We start from the raw sequence: 14,751 nt of genomic DNA on the forward strand, positions 1-14,751 counted from the left end.
ACCACGTACAGCTAGAGATGGGCAAATAGGAATGGAATGGGGAGGACACAGGCTCTTTGGCCAACATTAATGGCGCTCCATTGTGATTCTGATCTGATAAACACACTGCCCCACCTTAAGTCCCTAACCACTCCCCCACCACTTCCTCTGCATCCCTCTTACTGGCCACCCCTTCTTTTCTTTTTTTTTTTTTTAAAGATTTTATTTATTTATTTGACAGAGAGAAATCACAAGTAGGCAGAGAGGCAGGCAGAGAGAGAGGAGGAAGCAGGCTCCCTGCTGAGCAGAAAGCCCGACGCGGGGCTCGAACCCAGGACCTGGGATCATGACCTGAGCCGAAGGCAGCGGCTCAACCCACTGAGCCACCCAGACGCCCCCACCCCTTCTTTTCAACCCCGAGACGATCCTTAGAGCTCTTTTCAGCTACACTCCCTTGACCCCCCCCATCTCTCAGTCATAAGGCTTAAAATACCATTTTTACCCTGAAGTAGGACTTTAAACCCACTTCAGACCTCTGCCTCCCCACTTGGATCTCTCAGAGACATCTTAGCCCACAAACACGCTCCACCACGGTCTTCCCCAGCTCCATTCTTGGCAGATCCATCCTAGAAACTGCTCAGGCCACAGTCCCTCCTGTCTTTCAGACTCCCCCATCAATCCATCTGCAAATCCTGCTTTGCCTTCAAAATGTATCCTGAATCCTGCCTTTTCTCATCATCATCATCGCTGCCACTCTGGTCCACGCCACTGTCATCTTCCTTTTCCCACCTTCCAGTGCATTCTCAGGGAAGCCACCACACCTGGTCCGGATAAAATGCAAATCAAACCTTTTCTCTCCTGTGCACATGACCCTCTGAGTTCCACACCTCTCATTCAGAAGAAAAGCCAGAGTCCCACACCATCGGCCTCCTCTCCTTTCTTTGACCTAGTCCCACACCTCTCTCACCGTTGCTCTGCCTTTGCCTGGATGGCCTCCTTTTTGAGTGTTCCCTCCTTCACTGATACATCCACCTGGCTTATTCCCACACCTCCTTCAAGGCTTGGCTCACCCCAGGGAATCCGCTTCTCACTGTCCTACTTCAAATTTCAATATTCCTCAAACACACACTCTCTATTTCTTTCCCTGCTTTTCTTCCATGGCATTCATCACCACCTAATACAATAGGTAATTTGCTTAGTTATTCGGTTTCTTGTCTATTTCTCTCCATGTGAGGAGTCAGCTTGCTGATCACTAAAGACGTAGGTTTCCTGCTGAGAACCACATTTCCCAGCCATGCCCTTGAAGCTGGCTGTGGCCTCATGACTCCATCTTGCAGATGGACTCAGAGCAAAAGGATGACTATGGAAACCAGCCTGATCAAAAATACATGCATCATGAGGCACCTGGGTGGCTCAGTCAGTTAAGCGTCTGACACTTGGTTTCGGCTCTGGTCATGCTCTCAGGATCTTGGGATCAAGCCCCCCATCAAGCTCTCTGCTCAGCAGGGAGCCTACTTCTCTCTCTTCCTACCGCTCTGCCTACTTGTGCCTGTGTGCTGTCTTTCTCTCTTGGTCAAATAAATAAATAAAATATTTAGGGGTGCCTGGGTGTCTCAGTCATTAAGCATCTGCCTTCAGCTCAGGTCATGATCCCAGTGTCCTGGGATAGAGCCCCATATCCGGCTTCTGGGAGCCTGCTCCCTCTCCAGCTCCCCCATGCTTGCGTTCCCTCTCTCGCTATCTCTGTCATAAATAAAATCTTTTAAAATAAATAAATACATACACACATACATAAAATATTTTTTAAAAATAAAATAAAAAGGGGCACCTGGGTGGCTCAGTCGTTAACCATCTGCCTTCTGCTCAGGTCATGATCCCAGAGTCCTGGGATGGAGCCCCACAACACATCAGGAATTTCTGCTCAGCAGGGAGTCTGCTTCTCCCTCTCCCTCTGCCCCTCCCCTGCTTGTTCTCTTTCTCTATCTCTCTCTCTCAAATAAATAAATAAAATGTTTATTAAAAATTAAGTAAATAAAATAAGAAGATTCTCCCTCTGCCCCACCCCTCTCTTGCTCACTCACACTCTCATACTCTCTCTCTAAAAATAATAATGACAATAAATACATGCATCTGACACTAAGCCGAACAGACACTAGACCTTTATTCCATTAATCCTCTAGCATCCATAGCTGAGCCATACCATCTAGCATATTAATGACTACACTGTGGTCACTCTAGCCCACAAGCATGCAAGTTCAATGAAGGAAATCATTTTTATATGTTTCGTTCATTTGTATGTTTATCCCTAGTGCCCACAACAAGAATTAGCATACAGTAAGTACTTAATAAGTACTTGTTGAGTGAATGAATTCCTTTTTCCACAACCAATCATGAAAATTAGCAGATGACTGACAAAGAAAGGACAATAGGAAAGACATTTTAGCTTGTTTTTGCTAAAGAAGCAGAAACTGTGGGTTGCGAGAGAACCTTTGGCTACAAGGCGTTGATAAAACCACGAAGAGTTCCCTTTCATTTTGTTCCCCGTTTTCACCTTTTTTTCTTTTCTTCCTCCTACTTTTCCACCCTCATCCATCTCTACTCTCTATTCTCCTCTATCCAAGTCCTCCTTCATTCTCCCCCTTTCTTTCTCTTTCATGAATGGTCTTCTATTTCTTCCCACATAATCTGGCAACAATTTCCTGCCTATTCTGAAACCTTAAAAGTCGTAGAAGGCAGTAATGTCTTTGACATCAGCCATAGCAAAACTTTTCTAGATGTGAATTTTTTTTTTAAAGATTTTATTTATTTATTTATTTGACAGACAGAGATCACAAGTAGTCAGAGAGGCAGGCAGAGAGAGAGGAAGGGAAGCAGGCTCCCTGCCAAGCAGAGAGCCTGATGTGGGGCCCGATCCCAGGACCCCGGGATCATGACCTGAGCCGAAGGCAGAGGCTTTAACCCACTGAGCCACCCAGGCGCCCCTAGATGTTAATTCTGATGCAAAGGAAATAGAAGCAAAAATAAACTATTGGGACTATATCAAAATACAAAGCTTCTGCACAGTAATGGAAACAATCAACAAAACTAAAAGACAACTTACTGAACAGGAGATAATACTTTAAATGACATAGCAGGTGAAGGGATAGTATCTAAAACTTAAAAAGAACTGATAAAACTCGATACCAAAAAAACACAAATAATCCAATTTTAAAATGGCACAATGGGGTGCTTCAGTGGCTTGGTCGGTTAAGCATTGGACTCTTGATTTTGGTCATGGTCTCAGGATCATGGGATCAAGCCCCACTTTGGGCTCCAAACTTTGCAGGGAGTTTGCTTTAGGTTCTCTCTGTCTCCCTCTGCCCCTCCTCCCACTCTCTCTCTCTCTCTCTCTCTCTCTCAAATAAATAAATCTTAAAAAATAAATGGGCAGGGCGCCTGGGTGGCTCAGCGGGTTAAAGCCTCTGCCTTCGGCTCAGGTCATGATCTCAGGGTCCTGGGATGGAGTCCAGCATAGGGCTCTCTGCTCAGCGGGGAGCCTGCTTCCCCCTCTCTCTGACTGCCTCTCTGCCTACTTGTGATCTCTCTCTCTCTGTCAAATTAATTAATTAATTAATTAATTTTTTAAAATGGACAGAAGATAGGAACAGAAGTTTCTCCAGAGAAGACATACAGATGGCCAAGAGACGTGAAAAGATGGTCAGCATCATTCATCATCAGGAAAATGCAAATCGAAACCTCAGTAAGATATTACTTCACACCTGTAATGACTAAAAAAAACAAAAAACAAAAAACCCAAGAAACAATTGTTGGGGAGGATGTGGGAAAAAAGGAACCCTTGTGCTCTGTCGGTGGGAATGCAAACTGGTACAGCCACTCTGGAGAACAGTATAGAGGTTCCCCCCAAAAATAGTACTACTGGGTATTTACCCAAAAATTATGAAAACTGGGATACCTGGGTGGCTCAGTCGGTTAAGCGTCTGACTTTGGCTCAGGTCATGATCCCGGGGTCCTGGGATCGAGCCCCACATCAGACTCCCTGCTCAGCAGGGAGCCTGCTTCTCTCTCTGCCTGCCACTCCCCCTGCTTGTGCTCTCTCTCTCTCTCTCTCTCTGACAAGTAAATAAATAAAAGTTTTAAAAAAAAATTATGAAAACTGATTCAAAGGGATATGTTTATTGCAGTATCACTTACAATAGCCAAATTATGAAGCAGCCCAAGCGTCCGTCGATAGATAAATGTAGAAAGAAGAGATGATATGTATATGCAGTGGAATATTATTAGCCATTAAAAAAAATGAAGTCTTGCCATTTGCAACCGCATGGGTAGAGCTAGAGAGTAGGGTGCTAAGCAAAATAAGTCAGACGAAGACAAATACCTTGTGCATTCAGTCATCTGTGGAATTTAGGAAACAAAACAAAGTAAAAATAGACCAACCAAGAAACATACTCAACTATAGAGAACACACGGATGGTTACCAGAGGGGAAGTGGGTGGGGAATGTGGGAAATAGGTGATGTGGATTAAGAGTCCACTTCTGAGCCCTGAGTGATGTACAGAATTGCTGAATCACTATATTGTACACCTGAAACTTATTTAATATTGTATGTTTAACTATACTGAAATGAAAATTTAAAACTTAATTCAAAAAAAAAAAAAAAAAAAGAATTTACTGCCTTTTGATTTGACCAGTGAGCACTCAGTTAGGATGTCTGTCACTCGAAATATACATGTGGGAGGGGCGCCTGCATGGCTCAGTCTGTTAAGCATCTAACCCGATCGGGTCCTGATCCCAGGGTTGGGAGATCAAGCCCCAAGTCGGGCTCCACAGGCACCGCAGAGTCTGCTTAAGATGCTCCCTCTCCCTTTGCCCCTCCCCCACAAAATAAAATGAATCTTTATAAATAAATATGGAGAGAGAGAAGTGGGAGGTAACATGGAGTAAAAAAATGAATAGTAAATCCAGGTGCCTGGGTGGCTCATTCGATTGAGTGACTGACTTGATTTCAGCTCATGTCATGACCTCAGGGTCCTGGGTTTGAGCCCTGTGTCAGGCTCTACAGTCAGCAGAGTCTGCAGAAGTCTTCTCTGTCCCTCTCCTCCCCGCCAGCCCCACTCATGCTCTCTCTCTAATATATATATATATACATCTTAAAAAAAAAATAGTAAATTCTTGGAATCTTACCATCTGCTTCTGCCCTCCATTGAGGACAACCCAAACCAAATGGACAATATATACTTCAAAACATCTGCTTGAACACATCTGGAAGGTGGACAAAAGTGGAAAACACCAGGGTAGACAGAAAAAGGAAGTAATTCTGAAATTTGGAGTCGTTGTATGCGACAGCCCTTTCCTTTTGGCAACTCTTTGAGTCAAGGGTACCACCTCAAACCCCTTAGGATAACTATTATCAAAAAAAAACTGGGGCCCCTGGGTGGCCCAGTCAGTTAAGCATCTGCCTCAGCTCAGGTCATGATCCCAGGATCCTGGGATGGAGCCCTGAGTCAGCCTCCTTGCTTGGCAGGGAGCCTGCTTCTCCCTCTCCTTCTCTGCCTGCTGCCTCCCCCTTGCTTGTGCTCTCTCTCTCTCTGCCAAATAAATAAAGAAAATCTTAAAAATATATATTAAAATATATATATATGTATATATATACATATATCTCAAGTATAGAAGGGTTGCATGACTGCCTCAGTCAATGAAGCATATGATTTTTTTCTTAAGATTTCATTTATTTAGAGAGCAGGGGAGGGGCAGAGCATAGAACCCCATTTGGGCTCAATCTCACAATCCCAAGATCACTACCAGAGCTGAAACCAAAACATGGACACACAACTGAGAGCCACCCAGGTGCCCTGAGGATGTGACTCTTCATCTCTGGGTTGTGAGTTCAAGCCCCACAATGGGCAGAGAAATTACTTAAAAAAAAAAAAATGGGGCGCCTGGGTGGCTTAGTGGGTTAAGCCGCTGCCTTTGGCTCGGGTCATGATCCCGGGTCCTGGGTTCGAGCCCCGCATCGGGCTTTCTGCTCAGCAGGGAGCCTGCTTCCTCCTCTCTCTCTGCCTGCCTCTCTGCTTACTTGTGATTTCTCTCTGTCAAATAAATAAATAAAATCTTTAAAAAAAAAAATCACAAGTGTAGGAGAAGATGTAGAGAAATGAGGAACCATGTGCTTTGCTTTGCTAATGGGAATGTAAAATGGTGCCACCTCAATGGAAAACACCATAGCAGTTCCTCAAAAAACTAAACAATTACCATATGACCCAGAAATCCCACTACCAGGTATATACCCAAAGCAAAAAGCAAGAACAAATACAGCTTTTTTGCTCTTATTATCATTTGCAAGTAGGCTCCACACCCAGCGTGGAGCCCAGTGTTGGGTTTGAACTCACAACTCTGAGATCAAGACTTGGAGGCTTAAATGACTGAACCACCCAAACGCCCCTCAAACAGGTATTTCTACACCCATGTTCACACAAGAATTATTCTCAAGAGCCAAAACAGAGAAGCATCCCAAGTGTCTGTCAACATATGAATGGATAGGGGCACCTGAGTGGCTCAGTGGGTTAAGCCTCTGCCTTTGGCTCAGGTCATGATCTCAGGGTCCTGGGATCGAGCCCCACATTGGGTTCTCTCATCAGTGGGGAGACTGCTCCCCGCCCCCGCCTGCCTCTCTGCCTACTTGTGATCTCTTTCTATCTGTCAAATAAATAAATGAAATCTTAAAAAAAAAAAGTCATCTCTACACCCAATGTGGGGCTCAAACTCACAATCCTGAGATTAAGTGTCACTTTCTCTACCAACTCACGGAGCCCACCCAGGTGCCCTAAGACAGGAAATTGTATATTAGGTATATTTTACCACAATTTTTTAAATAAAAACAAATTTAAGGGGCAACTGATGCTCAGATGGTTAAGCCTCTGCTTTTGGCTCAGGTCATGATCCCAAGATCGTGCATCAGGCTCCCTGCTCAGTAGGGAGTCTTCTTCTCCCTCTCCCCTTGCCTCTCCCCCTAGCGTGTTCTCTCTCTTTCTCTCTCAAATAAATAAATAAAAGCTTTTAAAATAAATAAATAACAAAATTAAAAAGACAAACCATGCAAAAACTTGCCAGAAGAAAGCAGGCTTTATGGCAAAAAGCATTACTAGAAATCTTCATGAGGAACAACTCATAATGATAGCATGTTTAATTCACCAAGGAGATATAACAATTGTAAATTTCTGTGAGCCTAATACACATATCGTCAAAATATATAAAGCAAAAGCATAGACAGAATTGCGAGAAAATAGAGAAAATACTTCAATTCTAGCAGAAGATATCTGTATAAGCAACTGTTAGAACATACAGATGAAAAGTAGTAAGAAATAGATTTGACAACCGGATAAGCAAACTTTACCTAACAGATACATAGAGGATACTGCACTCACAACTGCAGATCACAAATTCTTTTTAAGTGAACATGGAATGTTTATGAAAATGCCAGGCAATATAGCAAGTCTCAACATATTTCAAATGCTCTAAATCATACAAAGTACATTCTCAGACAATGATGCAATTAAGCTAGAAAATGAGAAGAAAAAAGGTAAGTAAAAAAAGAAAAAAACCTACAGAGTTGAAAACTATATGTTCCTGAATAACTTGTAGATTTTTTTTTTAAATTATAATTGCGGGGGGGGGGGGGGGCGCCTGGGTGGCTCAGTAGGTTAAGCCTCTGCCTTTGGCTCAGGTCATGGTCTCAGGGTCCTGGGATCGAGCCCCACACGGGGCTGCTCAGGGGAGAGCCTGCTTCCCGCCCTCTCTCTGCCTGCCTCTCTGCCTACTTGTGATCTCACTCTCTGTCAAATAAATAAATAAAATCTTTTTTTTTAAATCACAATGGGAATTAGAAAGTATCTTAAACTGAAATGTTTTTGAACTACTACATCCTCAAATTAAGACGTAGTGAAAGCCATGCTAACGTAGAAAGTTATATTTTTTTAATGCATGTAATGGAAAATAAGACAAGAATAAGCAGTATTCGTCATGAGAAATTGGAAAAAGAACAGCTAATCAAGCACAATGAAAGTGCAAATAAATGGAAACATAGTCAAAAGTTAATTCTTTGGAAAGACTAATAAAATTAATAAACCCCTGGTGAGACTAATTTTAAAAAGCACAAATAATGTCAAGAAATGTAAAAGGGAACATTTCTACAGATTTTTCAATCATTAAAACATAATGAGATAATACCATAAGAGGCTTTATGCCAATAAGTCTAAAGATTTGATTAAAATAGACAAATTACTTAAAGATACAGTTTACCAAACTGGCACAGTAAGAAACATAAAAGCCGGGCGCCTGGGAGGCTCAGTGGGTTAAAGCCTCTGCCTTCGGCTCAGGTCATGGTCCCAGGGTCCTGGGATGGAGCCCGGCATTGGGCTCTCTGCTCAGCGTGGAGCCTGCTTCCTCCTCTCTCTCTGCATACTTGTGATCTCTGTCTGTCAAATAAATAAATAAAAATCTTTAAAAAAAAAAAGAAAGAAAGAAAGAAAGAAAGAAAACTCCTGAACAATCAGCAAAGCAAATCCAGCAATATATGAAGATAGTACCTCATAGTCAACACGGGTTTATTGTAGGAATATTAGATTGGCTTAACATGTCAAAAATCATTCAATGTAGGGGCGCCTGTGTGGCTCAGTGGGTAAAGCCTCTACCTTCGGCTCAGGTCATGATCCCAGGGTCCTGGGATGGAGCCCCACTTCAGGCTCTCTGCTCAGCCGGGAGCCTGCTTCCCCCCCTCTCTCTGCCTGCCTCTCTGCCTACTTGTGATCCCTGTCTGTCAAATAGAAATAAATAAAATTTTTTAAAAAATAAATAAATAAAATAAAAGGGAAGAATCCTATGATCACCTTAATAGATGTAATGAATACATTCAACACCAATTATAACTTTTTAAAAATATATGTACTAGCAAAGTAGGAATAGAAAAGAGTTTTCTCAACTTGATCTAAGCTTATACAAAACCTCCAAGTGTAGGTGTACAAAACCTATAAACATTATACCAAGTAGTGAAATGTTGTAAGAGTTCCCTTTGAATTGGGAACAAGGATGCCTGCTTTGACCACTTCTATTTTTTTTTTTTTAAGTAAGCTCTACACCCAATGTGGAACTTGAACTCAAAACCCCAAGACCAAGGGGCATGTGCTCCATCAACTGAGCCAGCCAGGTGTCTCTGCTTTGACCACTCCTGTCCAGCATCATAACGAAGGACAAAGTCAGGGCAGTGAGTAGTACAAGAAAAAAGTAAAAGTTGTAAATTTGAAAAGGAAGAACTATCCTTTTTCACTAGGTAACCTGATTATGTATGTAGAAAAACTCGCAAACACATAATTAGAATTAATAAGTGAGTTTAGGAAGGTGGCTTATATTAACGTTAAAATGCATTTCTACATAATAGTATATATCATTTAAAGCAGTAATCGGGGGAAGCATATAAAGCTTAAAAAGTTATCACGGGGGCCCCTGGGTGGCTCAGTCAGTTAAGGGTCTGCCTTCAGCCCAGGTCATGATCCCAGGGTCCTGGCATCCAGCCTCACATCTGGCTCCCTGCTCAGTGGGGAGCCTGCTTCTCCTCTCCCTCTGCCCCTACCACCCCATACTCCCTCTTGCACATGCTCTCTCTCTCAAATATATTAACAAATTTAAAAATTTCTTAATGAACTTTTAAAAAAGACTTTACTTATTTACTTGGCAGAGAGAGACACAGCAAGAGAGGGAACACAAGCAGGGAGAGTGGGAGACGGAGAAGCAGGCTCCCGCTGAGCAGGGAGCCCGATGCAGGGCTCCATCCCAGGACCCTGGGATCATAACCTGAGCCGAAGGGAGACGTTTAATGACTGAGCCACCCAGGCGCCCCATAAAAAAATCTTTAAAAATAAGATTAAAAGATACCACTGTGTCATATTATACCAAGTACCTAGGAACGGATCTAATGAAACACATGCCAGAGCTCTATGTAAAACTAACCATTATTGAAAGAAATAAAGGAAAGCCTAAATAAATTGGAGTACACGATGTGTGGCGGACATGGAAAAGTCACCCAGACGCCCTCAGGAAGGAACTTTCTGCTCAGCCGTGCAGTTGCGGTCCACACAAACCCTCCAGCTTCCAGCTCCTTCAGGATCTGTCTCAGCGGCACAGCTGCCTCGCCTGAGGGCACACATGGGTCCCAGAGCAGCACACATCCAGTGACTGAATGAGACAGGAACATAAAAGCGCCATTAAGACCTCACACAGGACACTCCAAAGTCCTTGGGGGCTGAAGGCAACTCCCGGCCACATTACTGACTGAAGCTTTGTTGGGTCGGTATCGCTCGTCAGACCCTTTCCTCTGCCTGATTTTGTTGCATCCCCTTCCTTCCACAAGTATCAATCCCTATAAACATCTCGCACCCCACACTCTGACTCTGCCTCTGCTTCCCAAGAATCTGACCCATGACAGCGGACACCTGTGGTTTTCAAGAGCAGGCGACAAGACAGATTGGGAACAGGCCGGTGAGGAGGTCCCCATCATGGGTGTGAAGTTGGTGGGTCTCAAGACTACCCTTGGCATGAGCTGCTGGTTCAGTGGCTCAAGGCCTTCATATTGATACCTGAGGAGAAGTGTGTCCAGGTCAAAGTGAAAGCACTAGCAGGAGGTGTCTCAGGCACCTGAGACTTCCAGAGGAGATGATTGCTAGAGAGAAAACAGATCTGGATGCCGATTGATAAGCATCATGAATGTTCCACAAGAAGACGATGGATGACCAGCAGAAGGTAAGAGGCAATGGAAAGCCCGGTGTGGAAACCAGCCCCCTGGGTTGCATACAAGGAAACTCTCATCTGAGGCGGCAAGGCAGAGAAAGCCAAGGACCAAGCCAAAGGACATTAAACACCCAAAAAATGCCAAGTCTGTTATGTCAAGACACTAGCAGAGATGAAGACATCCAGACAATGGCTCTGAAGATTTTGACTCTCTAGACTCCTGTGAACCTTCTGATCCTGCCAAAGTGGCCAGTCATGCCCAACAATCCCCCAGTAAGAGCTAGCACTCCTGCTTGCTGGAACACCACAGTAGAGGCTCCTCTGAGAACTGCACCTCCTCAGCCACATTGCCTGTAACTAGCTTACCACAGCCTAGGCCAGCCAGGGACACGCAAAGGGACCGCACCCCACAAGTGGGTGGCAAGACCTCACCAGGAGTCGCTGGCAGCAGCCAGGAGCTGCATTCAAGGAGTGCTTGATCAAAGCGACCAGAAATATAAAATTGGGTGAAGAGGAGTCTATTGACTTGAGAGTGCTTCTGCTGAGACACAGGATGGAATGTTCTGGTAAGGATCCAGAACTGCCAAGATAGAAGGTGAAGTGAATTGAAAGGTTGAGGGTAGTAGGAACACTGAAGAGCTACACTCACCAGAAAGGCTCACAAGATGCATTGTTTACCAGGCCTTAAGGAATGTGCAGGTCAAAAGGACACCAGCTCCACCAAGAAGTTCAATGGGGCAGATTGATAGAGAACGAAGAGACAGGTTTTTTTCTTCATTTTTTAAAATTTTTAATTAAGTCTCATATCAATAGCCACAAGTGGCTACCATATCAGACAATTCAGAACCAGAAGATAACCCCCAAAACTCTCTCTACAACCCAAGGATAAGAACTTCTTCAACAGGACACACACACACAAAAACACTAACCAAAAGGAAAACACTGAATTTAGCCACATTAAAATTAAGAATTATATACACTTTTTTAAATGTGTATTTTTTTTATTTTTTTTATTTTTTTTTAAGATTTTATTTATTTATTTGACAGAGAGAGAGATCACAAGTAGGCAGAGAGACAGAGAGGGAAGGGGAAGCAGGCTTCCTGCTGAGCAGAGAGCCCGATGTGGGACTAGATCCCAGGACTCTGGGATCATGACCTGAGCTGAAGGCAGAGGCTTAACCCGCTGAGCCACCCAGGCGCCCAAATGTGTATTTTTTTTTTAAAGATTTTATTTATTTTTTTGACAGACAGAGATCACAATTAGGCAGAGAGGGAGGCAGAGAGAGAGAAGGAAGCAGGCTCCTTGCTGAGCAGAGAACCTGATGTGTGGCTTGATCCTACGACCCTGGGATCATGACCTGAGCCGAAGGCAGAGGCTTTAACCCACTGAGCCACCTAGGCGCACCTAAAATGTGTATTTTTTAAATGTTTTTTTTTTAAGATTTTATTTATTTATTTGACAGAGAGAGAGATCACAAGTGGGCAGAGAGGCAGGCGGGGGGGGGGGGGAGGGGTGGAGAAGCAGGCCTCCTGTTGAGCAGAGAGCCCGATGTGGGGCTCGATCCCAGCACCTTGGGATCATAACCCGAGCTGAAGGCGGAGGCTTTAACCCACTGAGCCACCCAGGTGCCCACTAAAATGTGTATTTTTTTAAGATTTTATTTGTTTGAGGGGTGCCTGGGTGGCTCAGTGGGTTGGGCCACTGCCTTCGGCTCGGGTAATGGTCTCAGGGTCCTGGGATCAAGCTCTGCATCGGGCTCTCTGCTTGCCGGGGAGCCTGCTTCCCCCTCTCTCTCTGTCTGCCTCTCTGCCTACTTGTGAGCTCTCTCTCTGTCAAATTTTAAAAAAAAAGATTTTATTTATTTATTTGAGAGAAAGAGCATGAGTAGTGGCGGGGTGGGAGCGGGGAGGCAGAGGGAGAAGCAGGCTCCCCGCTGAGCAGGGAACCCCATGCGGGGCTCCATCCCAGGATGACCTGAGCCAAAGGCAGAGGCTTAATTGACTGAGCCACAGGGCATCCCTAGAATTTATGTACATTTAAAGATGTCATTAAAAAAGCACAGAGGTGGGGTGCCTGGGTGGCTCAGAGGGTTAAGCCTCTGCCTTCAGGTCAGGTCATCGTCTTGGGGTCCTGGGATCGAGTCATGAATCTAGCTCCCTGCTCAGCAGGAAGCCTGCTTCTCCTGCTCCCACTTCCCCTGCTTGTGTTCCCTCTTTCGTGTTCCCTCTCTCGCTGTCTCTCTCTCTCTGTCAAATAAATGAATAAAATCTTAAAAAAAAAAAAGGGCTAATTTCCAGAATATACAAACAACTACAGATCGATAAGAAAAAACACAAACAACCCAAAAGAAAAGTAAGTAAAAGACTCCAACAGGCAGTTCACCAAAAAGGATATCCAAGTGACCAATAAACATGCTTAAAAGTGTTTGGCCACTGGGTTCCTGGCTGGCTCAGTGGAAAGAGCATGAGACTCTTGATACTGAAGTCGTGAGTTCAAGTCCCAACATGGGTGTAGAAATTACTAAAAATAAATAAATAAACTTAAAAAAAAAAAACTGTTGGAGAACCTCCACATTCAGCACAGAGTCTGCTTTCCCCTCTCCCTCTGCTCTTCACCCTGCTTGTTCTCGATCTCAAATAAAATCTTTAAAAAAAAAAAAAGTATTCAACCTCATTCTCGTCAGGGACATGCAAATGAAAATCGTAATGAGACATCACCACACACCCAGACGTATGGCTAAAATCTAAAAAATCGTTAGTGCACACAGCAGTGAGAATGTGGGACAGATTCTCAGACACAATTGGGTGGGAGTTTAATTGGTATGACCACTTCGAAAAATTGGCAGTATCTGCTAGAGTTGAGCCTAACTCAACAACCCAGCAATCTCGCTTCAGGAGTACCCCCCTGCAGAGATAAGTGAACTGGGGTGTCTGTGTGGCTTAGTTGTTAAGCATCTGCCTTGGGGTCAGGTCACGATCCCAGCGTCCTGGGATTGTACCCCACATCAGGATCCCTGCTCCATGGGGAGCCTGCTTCTCCCTCTCCCACTTCCTCTGCTTGTGTTCCCTCTCTCACTGTCTCTCTCTCAAATAAATAAATAAAATCTTTAAAAAAAAGAAAAGAAAAGAAAGAAAGAAGTGACCTAACGTGTATCAAAAGACATACGCAAGAGTGTTCATAGCAGCCTTATTTGTAATAGCCAAAAGTTGGACAAAACCAGTAAGCTGGCTCAGTCAGTAGAAGACGCAACTCTTGATCTCGGGGTTGTAAATTAAAGCCCCACAGTGGGTGTAGAGATTATTTAAAAATAAAATCTTGGGGCATCTGGGAGGCTCAGTCATTAAGCGTCTGCCTTCTGCTCAGGTCATGATCCCAAGATCCTGGGATCTAAGCCTCACATCTGGCTCCCTGCTCCGCGGGAAGCCTGCTTCTCCCTCTCCCACTTCCCTGCTTGTGTTCCCTCTCTCGCTCTGTCAAATAAATAAATAAATAAATTTGAAAAATATAAAATAAAATCTTTAGGGGAGACTGCGTGGCTCAGTTCATTATGTGTCTGCCTTCAGCTCAGGTCGAGATCTCCGGGTCTTGGGATTGAGCCCCTAGTCAGGCTCCCTGCTCAGCAGAGAGCTCTCTTTCTGCTGCTCCCCCTGCTTGTGCTCTCTCTCTCTCTCTCTCTTTCTCTCATTCTCTCTCTCTCAAATGAATAAATAGAATCTTGGGGTGCCTGCTGGCTCAGTCGGTTAAGCGTCTGCCTTCAGCTCAGGTCATGTACCAGGGTCCTGGGATAGAGCCCTGCATCACATTGGGCTCCCTGCTCCACGGGGAGTCTGTTTCTCCCTCTCCCTCTTTCCCTAACCCTGCTTCTGCTCGCTCTCTTTCGCTTTCTCTCTCTCTCAAATAAATAAATCTTTGAAAAAAATTTTTTTTATTTTTTTAAAGATTTTATTTATTTATTTATTTGACAGAGATCACAAGTAGGCAGAGAGGCAGGCAGA

This window comes from Lutra lutra, chromosome 16 (assembly GCF_902655055.1).
Source record: "Lutra lutra chromosome 16, mLutLut1.2, whole genome shotgun sequence".
In the NCBI taxonomy this organism is placed as follows: Eukaryota; Metazoa; Chordata; class Mammalia; order Carnivora; family Mustelidae; genus Lutra; species Lutra lutra.